Below are 14153 nucleotides of genomic sequence, written 5' to 3'. Positions count from 1 at the left end.
TTAACACAAAGCAAGAAAAACTATTGAGAATCAATCAGATTAAAGTCAAGATTTGTGTACCTGTCTTTTATCCTATAGAGGAAGGATTTATAGGATGCATTAATATTAAAGGAAATGTATTATTATGATATGAAACCTTTTCTCACTTTTAGAACTTAGTTTGTTATAGAAATATTACACTTTCTTCAAAAGCCCATAAGAGAGTGGATTGTGTTATGTCATTTTATTTATGAAAGCTAAAAAAAAAAATTGCTAAGTATAGTGACTGTTATGAGAACATTTACTTTATTTCGTCACTTAATGTGTGAGCAGTGACAGTTTCCCAGGGTAGTAGGGTAGTATCTGCTTGTCTAAGTCCATGGCCAGTCTTACCTTCTAGGCCTGTTTTTTCTTTTATCCTTTGCCACCCTGTCTTTTGAAAACATCACATTATTGGCTCCAATAAAAGCTCTTTTGAATAATTATGATTAATTATATATAAACTGAAGTAAATACTTGTAGGTTTTACCAAATGAAATTTTTATATTGATGAAATATTTACTGTAGTAATTTTAATGTTAGGACAAAACTCCTTGTTTTAAATAAATCTAAAACGGGTCTATGCTAACTCCAATTACAAACCAGTTACATTTCAACATTTCCTTGTAAGTTGGTTAGAAATTAAAATGTATTTATCCTACATAAACAATACATGGTGTTCAGGTCCACTAAGTGGCTCCTTCGGGCCCTCTACTTCTTAACCCACAGATTTTCTGAAAGCCCTAATTTTCTAGACCAGTGGTTTCTAAACTTTTTGTGTTGTAGGTACCAGTAGTAAACAAATTTTGAGCAAACATCCCAAATGTATTTATAATTTTATATATATATATGTATACATATATACACACACTTATTCTAAGAATATATGCTATAAATTATGGGGCATATACTACAAGAGAAATTCAAGTGAAGAGGATAAAGAATAAGTGTAAAATAGAAATCTAATTTTTTTTTTCTTTTATTCAATTGATATCTTGTGCACTTTGGGCTCTACATGATCTTCTTGGAGAACGTAATCCAAACTTATAGCTTTTGGGTGGTGATGGCAGGGGCTTTTGGCATTGAGAGGATGACATAATTTGGGGAAATGATGGCCAATTTGTTTTGTAAGTCAAAGACTGTTATTGTGATATTAGTAAGGGAGAAATGAATGTTCATAAGTTGAAGTTAAGTTCAAAATTCAAGGTTGTACTTCCATACAAGCAATCACTGTTTGTTCCTGTGACAAACTTTATATTGAGTTCTTTGAAAATATTGTCATACAAAATATTAAAGGTTACATGAGGCAGAAAAGCAGAGGGTACATATGAGTAAGAGCAAGCAGTTCTATTTATCTGGAATAATAAAGTTTATAAAGGGGGACAATGGGAGATAATATTAGAAGATAGGTCAAGGTCAGGCTATGGATGATTTGAATGTCAGGGTGAGAATTTTGGTATTTATTTTTTAGAAAATGATAAAAATCTAAAGGATTTTAGACACATAAAAGGCTTTATTGGAAGTGGCCTTTCAGAAGTTGAATCCGATAGAAACTTGTTATTGAATGTTTAAAAAGTAATGCAATTTCTTAGAACCTTCTCTACAGCCTGTGTTTTATTTGGGTCATTCTTGTTTTGTTGAATATCTGTTTCCGTTTATCAAAAGTGTTTTTCCAAGTTTTTAAAATGAATTATGCTCTCAAATTATGCAAAATATTTTAATTGAATACTTACAGATCACCTGATATAGATGGTCATTACCACGTTGTGAGCTATAGAATTTATAATAGCAATAATGAGATGCAGTTTCTGACTTCAGGGAGTTCAAAATTTCTACCCCAAGAAGTCCTCAATCGCAGTGTGCAGACAAGACTAACATATAAACAACAAATATATATTATAAGAGCTGACATTTATTAGGTGCTTGCTATTTGCTGTTCTAATGCTTTATATGACTTATGCCACCTAATCCACACAGTAATCCTAACAATGGAGTTACAGATTTGGGAAATGACTCAGCTGGCAATTGGCAGATCTAGGATTCAAACTCAGAGCCAATGTCATTACTTCCCAGCTACATTTCTTATAATAAACTACCCTGTGGCCAAAGGAATATTTTTTTAAAGGGAGAGGTTAGTGATTTATAGGTATTCATTGAAGTCTTCATGGAGGTAGGCAGAAATTAAACTGGGATCTGGAGGAAGGGGACACATTCTTTGCACTTGTATTGGAATGAATGAATGAATGAATGGGAGAGGATTCTAGCCTGCAGAAATAGGATGTGCAAAAGCACAGAGGTGAGGCCTAGCATTTAACATGAGGATGATTTACCATAAGAATTTGTTTTGAAAAGTAGTGGGGAGTAAAACTGGATAAGTAATGATAATATTTAACACTGATAGAACACTTTATTTATATTAACTGATTTAATCCTCACACTAACCCTATGATATAGGTAGTATTATTCCTCCCATTTTACAGATAAGAAAACGGAGGCACAGAGAACTTGTATGACTTTCCCAAGTTTACACGGTAAGTACCAGGGCCAGGATCTGAACAAAGGCAGTCTGGGGCTTGGAGCCATACCCCTTACCACTCAACTATTTACTTAGAGAACAGGGACAAATAATTAGATTTGGGAAGCTAGTCAGAAGTTTAATATTGATGCAGAGGAGAATAACTTTTGAGTATGGGAGTTCTTTCATGAAGGTGACATTTTTAGAAGATAAAAGTGGTAACTATATGTCAGATGTTCTGGGGAGGGACTCAAACAGTGACTCTCAGCAATGGTCATACATTAGGCTTATCTGGGAAGGCTTCAGAAAATACTGACACCCTCAGGTATCATGGCAGACCAACTAAATCAGAATTGTTTTGGCTGACTCTGAGCATTGTTCTTTTTTTAGCATCTTTATTGGAGTATAATTGCTTTACATTGTTGTGTTAGTTTCCGCTATATAACGAAGTTAATCAGCTATACGTATACATATATCCCCTTATCCCCTCCCTCTTGCGTCTCCCTCCCACCCTCCCTATCCCACCCCTCTAGGTGGTCACAAAACACCTAGCTGGTCTCCTTGTGCTATGCGGCTGCTTCCCACTAGCTATCTGTTTTACATTTGATAATGTATATATGTCCGTGCCACTCTCTCACTTCGTCCCAGCTTATCCTTACCCCTCCCCATGTCCTCAAGTCCATTCTCTACGTCTGTGTCTCTATTCCTGTCCTACCCCTAGGTTCTTCAGAATCTTTTTTTTTTTTAGATTCCATATATATGTGTTAGCATACGGTATTTGTTTTTCTCTTTCTGACTTATTTCACTCTGTATGACAGACTCTAGGTCCATCCACCTCACTACAAATAACTGAATTTCATTTCTTTTTATGGCTGAGTAATAGTCCATTGTATATATGTGCCACATCTTTATCCATTCATCTGTTGATGGACACTTAGGTTGCTTCCATGTCCTGGCTATTGTAAAGAGTGCTGCAGTGAATATTGTGGTACATGACTCTTTTTTTTTTTTTTTAAACTTCTTTATTGGAGTATAACTGTTTTACAATAGTGTGTTAGTTTTTCCTTTACAACAAAGTGAATCAGTTATACATATACATATGTTCCCATATCTCTTCCCTCTTCAGTCACCCTCTCTCCTACCCTCCCTATCCCACCCCTCTAGGTGGTCACAAAGCACAGAGGTGATCTCCCTGTGCTATGCGGCAGCTTCCCACTAGCTATCTAATTTACATTTGGTAGTGTATATATGTCCCTGCCACTCTCTCACTTCCTCATAGCTTACCCTTCCCCCTCCCCATATCCTCAAGTCCATGCTCTAGTAAGTCTGTGTTTTATTCCCATATTACCACTAATCTCTTCTTGACATTTTTTTTTCTTAGAGTCCATATATATGTGTTGGTACATGACTCTTTGAATTATGGTTTTTTTCAGGGTATATGCCCAGTAGTGGGATTGCTGGATCATATGATAGTTCTAATTTTAGTTTTTTAAGGAACCTCCATACTGTTCTTCATAGTGGCTGTATCAATTTACACTCCTACCAACAGTGCAAGAGGGTTCCCTTTTCTTCACACCCTCTCAAGCATTTATTATTTGTAGATTTTTTGATGATGGCCATTCTGAATGCTGTGAGGTGATACCTCATTGTAGTTTTGATTTGCATTTCTCTAATGATTAGTGATGTTGAGCATCCTTTCATGTGTTTGTTGGCAATCTGTATATCTTCTTTGGAGAAATGTCTATTTAGCTCTTCTGCCCATTTTTGGATTGTGTTGTTTGTTTTTTTGAAACTGAGCTGCATGAGCTTGCTTGTATATTTTGGAGATTAATCCTTTGTCAGTTGCTTCATTTGCAAATATTTTCTCCCATTCTGAGGGTTGTCTTTTCGTCTTGTTTATGGTTTCCTTTGCTGTGCAAAAAGCTTTTAAGTTTCATTAGGTCCCATCTGTTTATTTTTGTTTTTATTTCCATTTCTCTAGGAGGTGGGTCAAAAAGGATCTTGCTGTAATTTATGTCATAGAGTGTTCTGCCTATGTTTTTTTTTAACATCTTTATTGGAGAATAATTGCTTTACAATGGTGTGTTAGTTTCTGCTTTATAACAAAGTGAATCAGTTATACGTATACATATGTCCCCATACCTCTTCCCTCTTACATCACCCTCCCTCCCACCCTCCCTATCCCACCCCTCTAGGTGGTCACAAAGCACCAAACTGATCTCCCTGTGCTATGTGGCTGCTTCCCACTAAGTTATCTATTTTACGTTTGGTAGTGTATATATGTCCATTCTGCCTATGTTTTCCTCTAAGAGTTTTATAGTGTCTGGCCTTACATTTAGGTCTGTAATCCATTTTGAGTTTATTTTTGTATACGGTGTTAGGGGGTATTCTAATTTCATTCTTTTATATGTAGCTGTCCAGTTGTCCCAGCACCACTTATTGAAGAGGCTGTCCTTTCTCCATTGTAAATTCTTGCCTCCTTTGTCAAAGATAAGGTGACCATATGTGCATGGGTTTATCTCTGGACTTTCTATCCTGTTCCATTGATCTATATTTCTGTTTGTGTGCCAGTACAATACTGTCTTGATTACTGTAGCTTTGTAGTATAGTCTGAAGTCAGGGAGTCTGATTCCTCCAGCTCTGTTTTTCTTTTTCAAGATTGTTTTTCCTATTTGGGGTCTTTTGTGTTTCCATACAAATTATGCAATTTTTTGTTCTAATTCTGTGAAAAATACCACTGGTAGTTTGATAGGGATCGTATTGAATCTGTAGATTGATTTGCATACTATAGTCATTTTCACAGTGTTGATTCTTTGAGCATTGTTTCTTTAAAAAGCTTATTCTAACATGCACATTATTGGCCTGGAGGACCAAAAATCTGCTGGGAACTTACTGAGGTAATTCAGGCCTCAGATGATGCGTCTGAACTGAGGTCTTGATAACACCACAGGATTATAGAATTTTAGATCTAAATAAATCTGATAGATCTTCTGGTGCCCAGCCTAATTCCCATACTCTCCGGTGTAAGAACTGTCTTGAATTAGGGAGGTTTTTAGTTTATCATTAAGGAAAATGATAGTCCAGCCATAGTACTAAATTACAATTATTTCTATATTTTAATGCAATATTAAATGTGGAAAACAGTTTTGTTTATTATTCACATTATTGACTGAGGATGGGCATTTGGGTTCATTTAAAATTTAATTTTAGATTATATGAAACATTCAACTTATTCATTGTAATATGAAAAATAATTCTAAAATTTAAAAGAAATCAAAATATAAGGAAAATATGTTTTATAGCATTTATGTTATTAATAAATGTATTTTTCATATTAATTATTTGGCTTGAATTTTGTGGGTATTTTAACTATTCTTCATCAGTTTAGCTTTTACTGCTTTTTTTCTTCCGATAGAGGGCGCTCTAATTCAGTAATTTAAAATACAAAATCAGCCATCTTATGTAAGAACTTTTATTTTTGAATTGGAGGTTTTGGTTTTATTAAAATATTAGCCTTAAGGTGGTAGTTTGAATAATTTTACTAAAATTAGTGAATTAGAAATTAAATTCTTATTATGCTTGTATGTATTTGATAGAAGGTTTTACATTTAATGTGAAGGGCATCTCAAGTTAAAATTACATTTTATTTTGCATAAATTTTAATTCAAAAGTCAGTCTGTTTTAAATTCTTTTATAATATGCATATGGAATCGTTTTCTAAGTTGAATTAAGACATTATATAATCTAGAATGTAAATTTTGAAGAAATATAAATATCTTCACATTCTTTATCAACCCCTGAAATTTAGGTTTTTGAAAGAGTATAAAATTATCTGAAAAAAATTTTCTATTCTCATTTGTTTTTCCAAGTCATATTTGCAGCTTTCCCTCCATGTTTGTAAGCAACGTACACAACTCTTAAATGTGAACACACCATGCCTTAGAGAAATTTGATGATAGCGTAAGATCATTCGAGCAAATTTCAGAATTTAGGTTTCAGGGAAACATTGTTTTAAGATATAAAATTAAAAAGGCATTATTGCCGGGCTTCCCTGGTGGCGCAGTGGTTGGGAGTCCGCCTGCCGATGCAGGGGACGCGGGTTCGTGCCCCGGTCCGGGAAGATCCCACGTGCCGCGGAGCGGCTGGGCCCGTGAGCCGTGGCCGCTGCGCCTGCGCGTCTGGAGCCTGTGCTCCGCAACGGGAGAGGCCACAACAATGAGAGGCCCGCCTACCGCAAAAAAAATGAAAAATAAATAAATGAATGTAAAAAAAAGGCATTATTGCCTCATCATCCTGTGTCCCTATGAAATAAATAAGAAGCATCAGGGATGAAATGCATTATGTAATTTTTCTTCTGAGGGGAAACCTAGACACAAGCAGCATCTAAGGGTTATTGTTTGAAAGGGGTTGTATTGGCAGGTTTTGAGCTATTTAACTCTTCTCGCTTATCTCTTTTATGTTATTTCCCTTTCGGTCCAATGTAGAATCCTTAATTATGTGTAAGCTTTCTGAAGTATGAGATATTTAGCATTTTAAGATTTCATGTTCAACTTCTCAGTTTTTATGCCAAGCTTCTGTAAATTGCATGAGAGTACTCTTGGGGTGAGGAGGGGTGTGTATAGGAAAATATAGTTAGTTTGGTGCCCAAATTTTCAAGTCTTAAAATAGACTCAAATTGGGCTGCCTAAAATTCAAATGGTGTTTCTGACACAAAGTTAACTTTCAAACATATTTTAACACAATTCTAGAGCTTAATATCAGGAATGCAAAAATTTCAGAGTTGTGAGAGACTTTAGTGGCTATCTCATCCAGTTCCTGTCAGAATTAGAGTACTTTGGGAAATGAATTTTCTATATAGAGTGTTCTTCTTACAAGATTGTAAGTGATTCTTTAGCATATATGAGTTTTTTAAATAATGGAGCTAAATCTTAAGCAGTGGTAACTATTATTTTTGGGGGAATATAATATTCAGAAGGGTATTTGTAACTTTAATAATTCATGTCTTACATAGTTGAACAAATTTTTTGGAAGTGATGACTCAAGTCTGCTGTGTATTAAGCTCAGGTTTGGTTTGTCCTAACAGATTTTCCAGGATTTAGGGAATGCATAGATTCTGTTGACCTATATTTATATTTTGAAACTGATACCATTAACCATATATGTACTATATGTACACACAAGGAAAAATCCAGAATCAGAATGGTAAGATTTTTGTCTCTATTTTTACCCTAGGAAGAAAATTTGTACCTATAGTGAATCTAAGAAGATCCTTTAGATAAATGGCTACTAGGATAAAAGAGACATTCTTCTGAATTTCAGACACAATTGCTTTTACCTTTCATGTCACATCTCTTTGTTCTATTTTGTCTTGTAAGTTTATACATTTAAAAATATTACTTCTTATAGACTCCTTGATGGCATGATCTGTATTTGATTGACCTCTGTAATCACATCCTGCCTAGCACAATGCCTCAAATGTAGTGGTCTCTCAGTGAAAGTTCACTGAATGAGTAAATACATAAGAAGGCAGACACTGCATGTGAGTGCATATCTTCTTGTAAATAAACTATCATCATCGAAAAACATGTTTAATTATTTGGAGGTGAATTTCAGAGTACAAGGACAAGTGTTTTTCCATCAAGCGTGGAGTTTCAACCATCTATTTTAGGGAGGTAAGTTAGTCTAGCAGTTAATAGCATAAACCTGGGTTTGCATTCTTGTTCCGCCACTTACTAGCAGAGTGACCTTTGGAAGATACTTGATCTTTTCAAGCCTTAGTTTACTCATTACTAAAAAAAAAAAAAAAAAGTTTAATATGGTTTTCTGTCAATCACAGAAAAAGAGCTATTTTCTTTTGTGTTGTTAAAAACATGCCATCTTGATTTTTATGTTTCATAGACTTTGTCCAGCTTTGTCTAGACTTTTTAATAATCACTCAATGTCAATGTAGAGGGGATTTCTCTAGTGAAATGCTAAATAAATATTCAGTTCTTGGATTAGTCATAGTCAGTACTTTACTTTGAAAAAACCAATCATCTATTATAGTCAGGTCTGCACATGTTAGGGAGGAATAGCAAACATGGCAAATAATTGATCTTACATGAAAAATTATCTCAATAAACAGATTCGTGGCTCAAAATAAAAACACAGAATTCAATGGGACTTAATATAAAATCCCCAATTAGATTCCTAAAAATTTAGTGATATAAAATGGGAGAGGTTTAATTTGGGGGAATAGTTCATGCAAAAAGTTCTGGGTGTTTAAGTGACCACAATTGCAATGTGAACCAACAGTGAAATGTGGCTGCTAAAAATCAATAAACAGTTGCCAAGCTATGATCTCTGAAAATAGCATTTATTAAGTACTAAGTTTTGACTAAGTTCTAGACATTGTGGTAAGCATGTTAAAGTCATTATCTCCTTTATTCCTCACAACAGTGCCATGAGGTAGGTTTTATTATTCTCAATGTGGAAATTAAGAGTAAAATAACTTGGCCAGGGTCATAGAACTATCAAAAAGTAAAGCTGCTATCTGAACTTAGGTTTGCTATCTTACAAGGTCATGATTCTAACCATTAGGTCAGCCTGTCTGTCATTAGTATCTTCCACATTGACTACCATTACCTTTTCATCATCCCCACCATCTTGCAATTTCACTTGAATTATTGCAGGAGCCTCTTATCCTATCTTCTAGTTTTCTCTCTTCACTTGCCCCAATGTATTCTTGATACTCTTGCCAAATCAATATGCCTTAAGTGCATTTCTGATTATTTCACTCTCCTCAAAGCTAGCACTGGTCCTCACTATACAAATTCAATACAGAATTTTAACTCTGGCATTCAAGGCCTTCCATGTTCTAGCTTCATCATATATTTCTAGCTTTCTTCCATTAATGTCTTAGATAAATTTAATGTTTTGGTTAAGTGGATTATTCTCAAGTGTGTGTCTTTCCTTATCTCTGCTCATGCTCACATGTTTTATCCATGTGTAATTCTTTTCCCTATTGTTTTTACTTATTGAAAACCATCCTTCACAAAACCTTTTTTGATCCTCCTATTTAGATCCAACTATTTGGATCAGATATCATTAATTTTATTTATATATCTATTATGCAGATTTCATAGTCTGCTGTGTAGTATTGGTGCATAAATCTTCATTTTTGGCTTTGCTTAGAAGCCATTTGATGACAGGGAAATATTGATCTCTGTGTGTGAGTGTGTCTCCATAGCATTGTTCCTCACTTACGTGCTTAATAAACATTTGTTAAATTGATATGATACGCAGGACATCAAAAGTCTGTTTAATAACTGAATTTAGTGTATACCTATGGAAGAGCTCTAACAAGGAGTCTTTTTAATCTCAGAAAAACTTCCTCTGTTGGTTGATGTTTCAAATAATGAATGCCTCACCATTTGATTTGAAGATGAAGTGAAATACCCACTTAAACTATATTATAAACTTCCTCACAACATAAAATCACAAACATCTTAGGTCAAGTCATATCTTTCATAGGTAGTAATGCATCTCTTTTACTGATAACAAAGAAGTCTTACATTGCAAATATCATGTTTGATTCCTGATAACATAGATAAAGGAAATTTACTATAAGAATATGGGAGCATATGTCTCAATTATATTATTAAATTTTCAAATCTTCAATTTTGTGATAAACATTTTTTGAATTCGTCACTGTTATTTTTTCTGTATAAGTTGAGAGGGCCTATTTCTGAAGCAATTTTTTCAGTTAATCATAAAGAAAATGGGCTTAAGCCTACAGTGAACATTTCCCCCCAATTGTTAATGATTCTTGCTGATTATGATGTGCTCAACTGATGCATAGTATTATTTTGTGCACATTTAAAAATGCGTTTGACACTAAAATATCTTAATACTAAGAGCATTCTGTTAAGGTATCCAAAGGCAGCAAACTCCCTTCCTAATTAAACTTTTATATATTTGAATTTAATGAAGTTTGTGAAGTGATCATTTTATCTACTCTGCAGATGCAACATCAGCCAATTTTTGTTTTGATATTTTCATTCTCTCTGATCTCTCTCTAACTTGAATTTAATCTTTCTAACAGAAGAACTCAGCTATTACGATTTCCCTGAGAATCTATATACTCAGGAATTATTGTAATATTTTGTTGAAAATTTGATAATAATTCAGCTTTATTCTAATCTTACTCTCCAGATAATGAATAAGTTAAGTTTTGACAACTCTTAGCTGCATGTCTTTTGCCATAATGCACCTGATTTGTAATTCTGTTGCATGGTGTGCATTTGAGAGTTCTTGATTCTCTTTTGGAGTAAAGGCCTTGGACAGCCTGCCATTATAAAGGAATCCCATTTTGCTTCCTAATGCCAAAGGAAATCAGTCTAGAGCCTGAGCTTAAAGAGACATGTCAGTGGCGATAATCACTTATCTTCATGTTCAGGGAAATGTTTTTCACCTTGAAGAGCAAATTAATACTAATGGAGTATTGGACTAGTAACCAAGAAAACATTACTGAAATCACTCATGCTTCTAACATATTTTACCATGGGGCCATTTGGGACATGACTACTGAATAATGGAATCAATTCAGCCTCTAACAGATGAAGAATTAGATTTCTCTACGATACAATCAAAGTCAGTAACAGTAAATGGAAAAGATACTGTGTGGCCTGCTTTCATCTCAGAATTAGAATTTTAAAATTGTCTGGTATTATTTTGACTTGTTTTTGCCAGAATTTTTATTTCTACCATCTATGCTTTTTAAAGTTTAAATGTTTTGGTTGCTTGCAGTTTCACAACAGTTCCATTTAGTTGATAGCTGCCAGTCTATACTACCAAATCATTAATAATGAGAAACAAAGTCTTAATTTGGAGAAAGAATGAGGTAGTCAAGAAAATGGATTTGATGGGAAATGAAAGGTCCTAAAATGAATGAAGATAATGAACCAGTGAGAAGTGTATATTAGTAAAAGTGGAAATAGCTTGCCCCCAAAATAAATGAGACCAACATTGACATATGTTATAACTTTTCCTATAGTCATCCATTCTATGTTGCTGAAATAAATCTATTCTAGCCTTGAAGATTTTCTTTTTGCCCTATAATCTTGCTTTAACTTAGCAAGGTGCCATTTTCCTAAACATTTAAAGAATCTTTATTGTCATAGTTATTATCATCAGCTTCACTAACTTACTGAGTCCCCACCTTAAGGAATTATACTAATTTCTTCAATAACATGTATTTGTAACTTGGAGTAACATTTTAGTGTAGAAAATAGGAACTTTGAACTCAAACAGACCTGTGTTTGAATCCCAGTTCTACTCCTTAGATAAATACTATCCTGATCTTCAGATTTCTCATCTGCAGCAAAGTGTTTCTGAAAGGTCTTTCTCACCTCGACCTACTGAGTCAGAATGTCTGGAGGTGGATTATTTACAATAAAACTCCCTAGGTGATTCTTATGCTGTTTGTGAACTGCACTATAACATTTTTAAAATGTTGATTTGAGTCAACTACTCAGACCCATTTTCTTCTTACCCACATGTATCTATGGATCTCAGATTCCAATGATCTGACCCTAATTTGCCTTTACTTTCTTTTTCTGTTCCTATGAATGCAAATTTGATTGGTCATCAAGGCAAAATGACTTACATTTTAAGGTTTGCTTTTCTTGTTCCTGTGAAAAATGCCATTGGAATTTTGATAGGTATTGCATTGAATCTATAGATGGCTTTGGGATAATATGGAGCTTTTAGCAATATTGGTTCTCCTGATCCATGAACACAGAATATCTTTCCATATGTTTGTGTCTTCATTTTCTTTTAAGTGTTGTAGTTTTCAGTTAATCATAAAGATTAATAGATCTTTCACCTTGGTTAAATTTATACATAAGTATTGTATTGTTTTTGATACTCTTGTGAATTGGATTGTTTTCTTTATTTTTCAGATATTTTGTTGTTAATGTATAGAAATTCAAATGATTTCTATTTGTTGATTTTGTATCCTGCAGCTTAACTGAATTTATTGATTAGTTCTAGGTTTTTTGGTGGATTCCATTGGAATCTGAGATCCACAGATGGAAGTGGAGTCTTTAGGATTTCCCATATATGACATCATATTGTCTGCGAAGATAGTTTTCCTCTTTCCTTTTTGATTTGTATACCTTTTATTTCTTTTTCTTGCCTGATTGCTCTGGCTAGGACTTACAGTACTATGTCGAATAGGAGCAGTGAGAGTAGTCACCCTCTTGTCTTGTTCTTAGTCTTAGAGGAAAAGCTTTCAACCTTTCACCATTGAGTATGATGTTAGCTGTGGGCTTGTCATATATGGCCTTTATTATGTTGAGATATGTTCTTTCTATACCCAATTTGTTAAGTGTTTTTATCATGAAAGGATGTTGAATTTTGTCAAAAGCTTTTTCTGCATCTATTGAGATGATTGTATGATTTTTATCTTACATTCTATGTAACTTAACTTTTAATAATTATTTTATTCTTGAAATTAAATAAAACTGGTGTTAAAGTACCATATAAAGTATAAAGTGGTATTCAAAAGAATATATTATCATATTTTCAGTTCTTCAAATTCATAGACTTTTCTCACTGCTGCTCTTTTGTCCTTAAAATTCTATCTTCTCTGTTATAACCCAACTTTGGCCTGCTTCTCCCTGACCCGCCTCCTTATTTATGTAAAACTCTGTAGGAATGAAACTAAACCTGTCTATTTCAAGTGCTTGTTATCATTCCTAGCATAGAGTAAGTGCTCAATAAATTTTTTCTGGATATTCAACTACTCTTTTAAAATTTGATGTTATCAATGTCTTCCTTTTCATCCACTCTATTATATCCAATCAGAACTCATTTCATTCCCTCATAACTATAACCCACAAGGTTCTGGGCAACATAAATTAAGATGAGGTCATTTCACCCGCATAATCTTCAAAGACTGCATTGGCCCAAAGCATCCTTCTTGGGAGTTAAAGTGCCAGATAAGGCATCAGGAAGAGAGATGTTCACAGAGATTGAGTGTGTTTCATGTTCACAATAACTTATTAATTGTCCTTCTACTGGTGTCATCCTCCTTCCAATAGAATACATAATCATAATACATGAGAAAAGTGTGTGTGTGCCTGTGAAGAGGGAGAGTAGAAGAGGAGAAGAGATAGATCATACTATTATCAATAAGGACTTGTATCTCTGCCCTTTGATTTAAGAGTTCTCTGATTTTATCCTATCCTTTAGAACAAATGACATTTTATGGTTTTGAGAATGTAGCCATAAACACTGAAGAATCTGATGTTTTCTAGACATAGCAATGTCACAGTGCAAAGCATTAAATTCTGTATTCATAGATCAGATATGAGAAGGCATACGTCAAAATTCTTTTCTTATCTGTAACCTAATTTTAAGAGGTACTTTGATTATTTGTAAAGCTGGAGGCATATTTATTTAACCAAGATATTCTGACTCACACACCATGGTGAGATAGAGTAATTAGGGGGTGATGTGGTTGTTTATATACAGTGGCTAGAGGAGACCTCTCTGAGGAGTGATGTATAAACTGTAATCTGAAGGAAGAGAAGAATCCTGTCATATATAGTACCAAGGAAGGAAAATGTGGAATAAA

At 34.1% G+C, this 14153-nt stretch overlaps 1 protein-coding gene across 1 annotated transcript in view; it reads left to right on the top strand.

The window, feature by feature from the left end:
* ANKS1B (ankyrin repeat and sterile alpha motif domain containing 1B) overlaps window positions 1–14153 on the top strand; it is a 1077938-nt gene that overhangs the window by 222334 nt on the left and 841451 nt on the right. The window lies entirely within an intron of this gene.

Source organism: Kogia breviceps, chromosome 12 (assembly GCF_026419965.1).
Source record: "Kogia breviceps isolate mKogBre1 chromosome 12, mKogBre1 haplotype 1, whole genome shotgun sequence".
NCBI classification, from domain to species: Eukaryota; Metazoa; Chordata; class Mammalia; order Artiodactyla; family Physeteridae; genus Kogia; species Kogia breviceps.
This window is presented reverse-complemented; position numbering and strand designations above follow the sequence as displayed.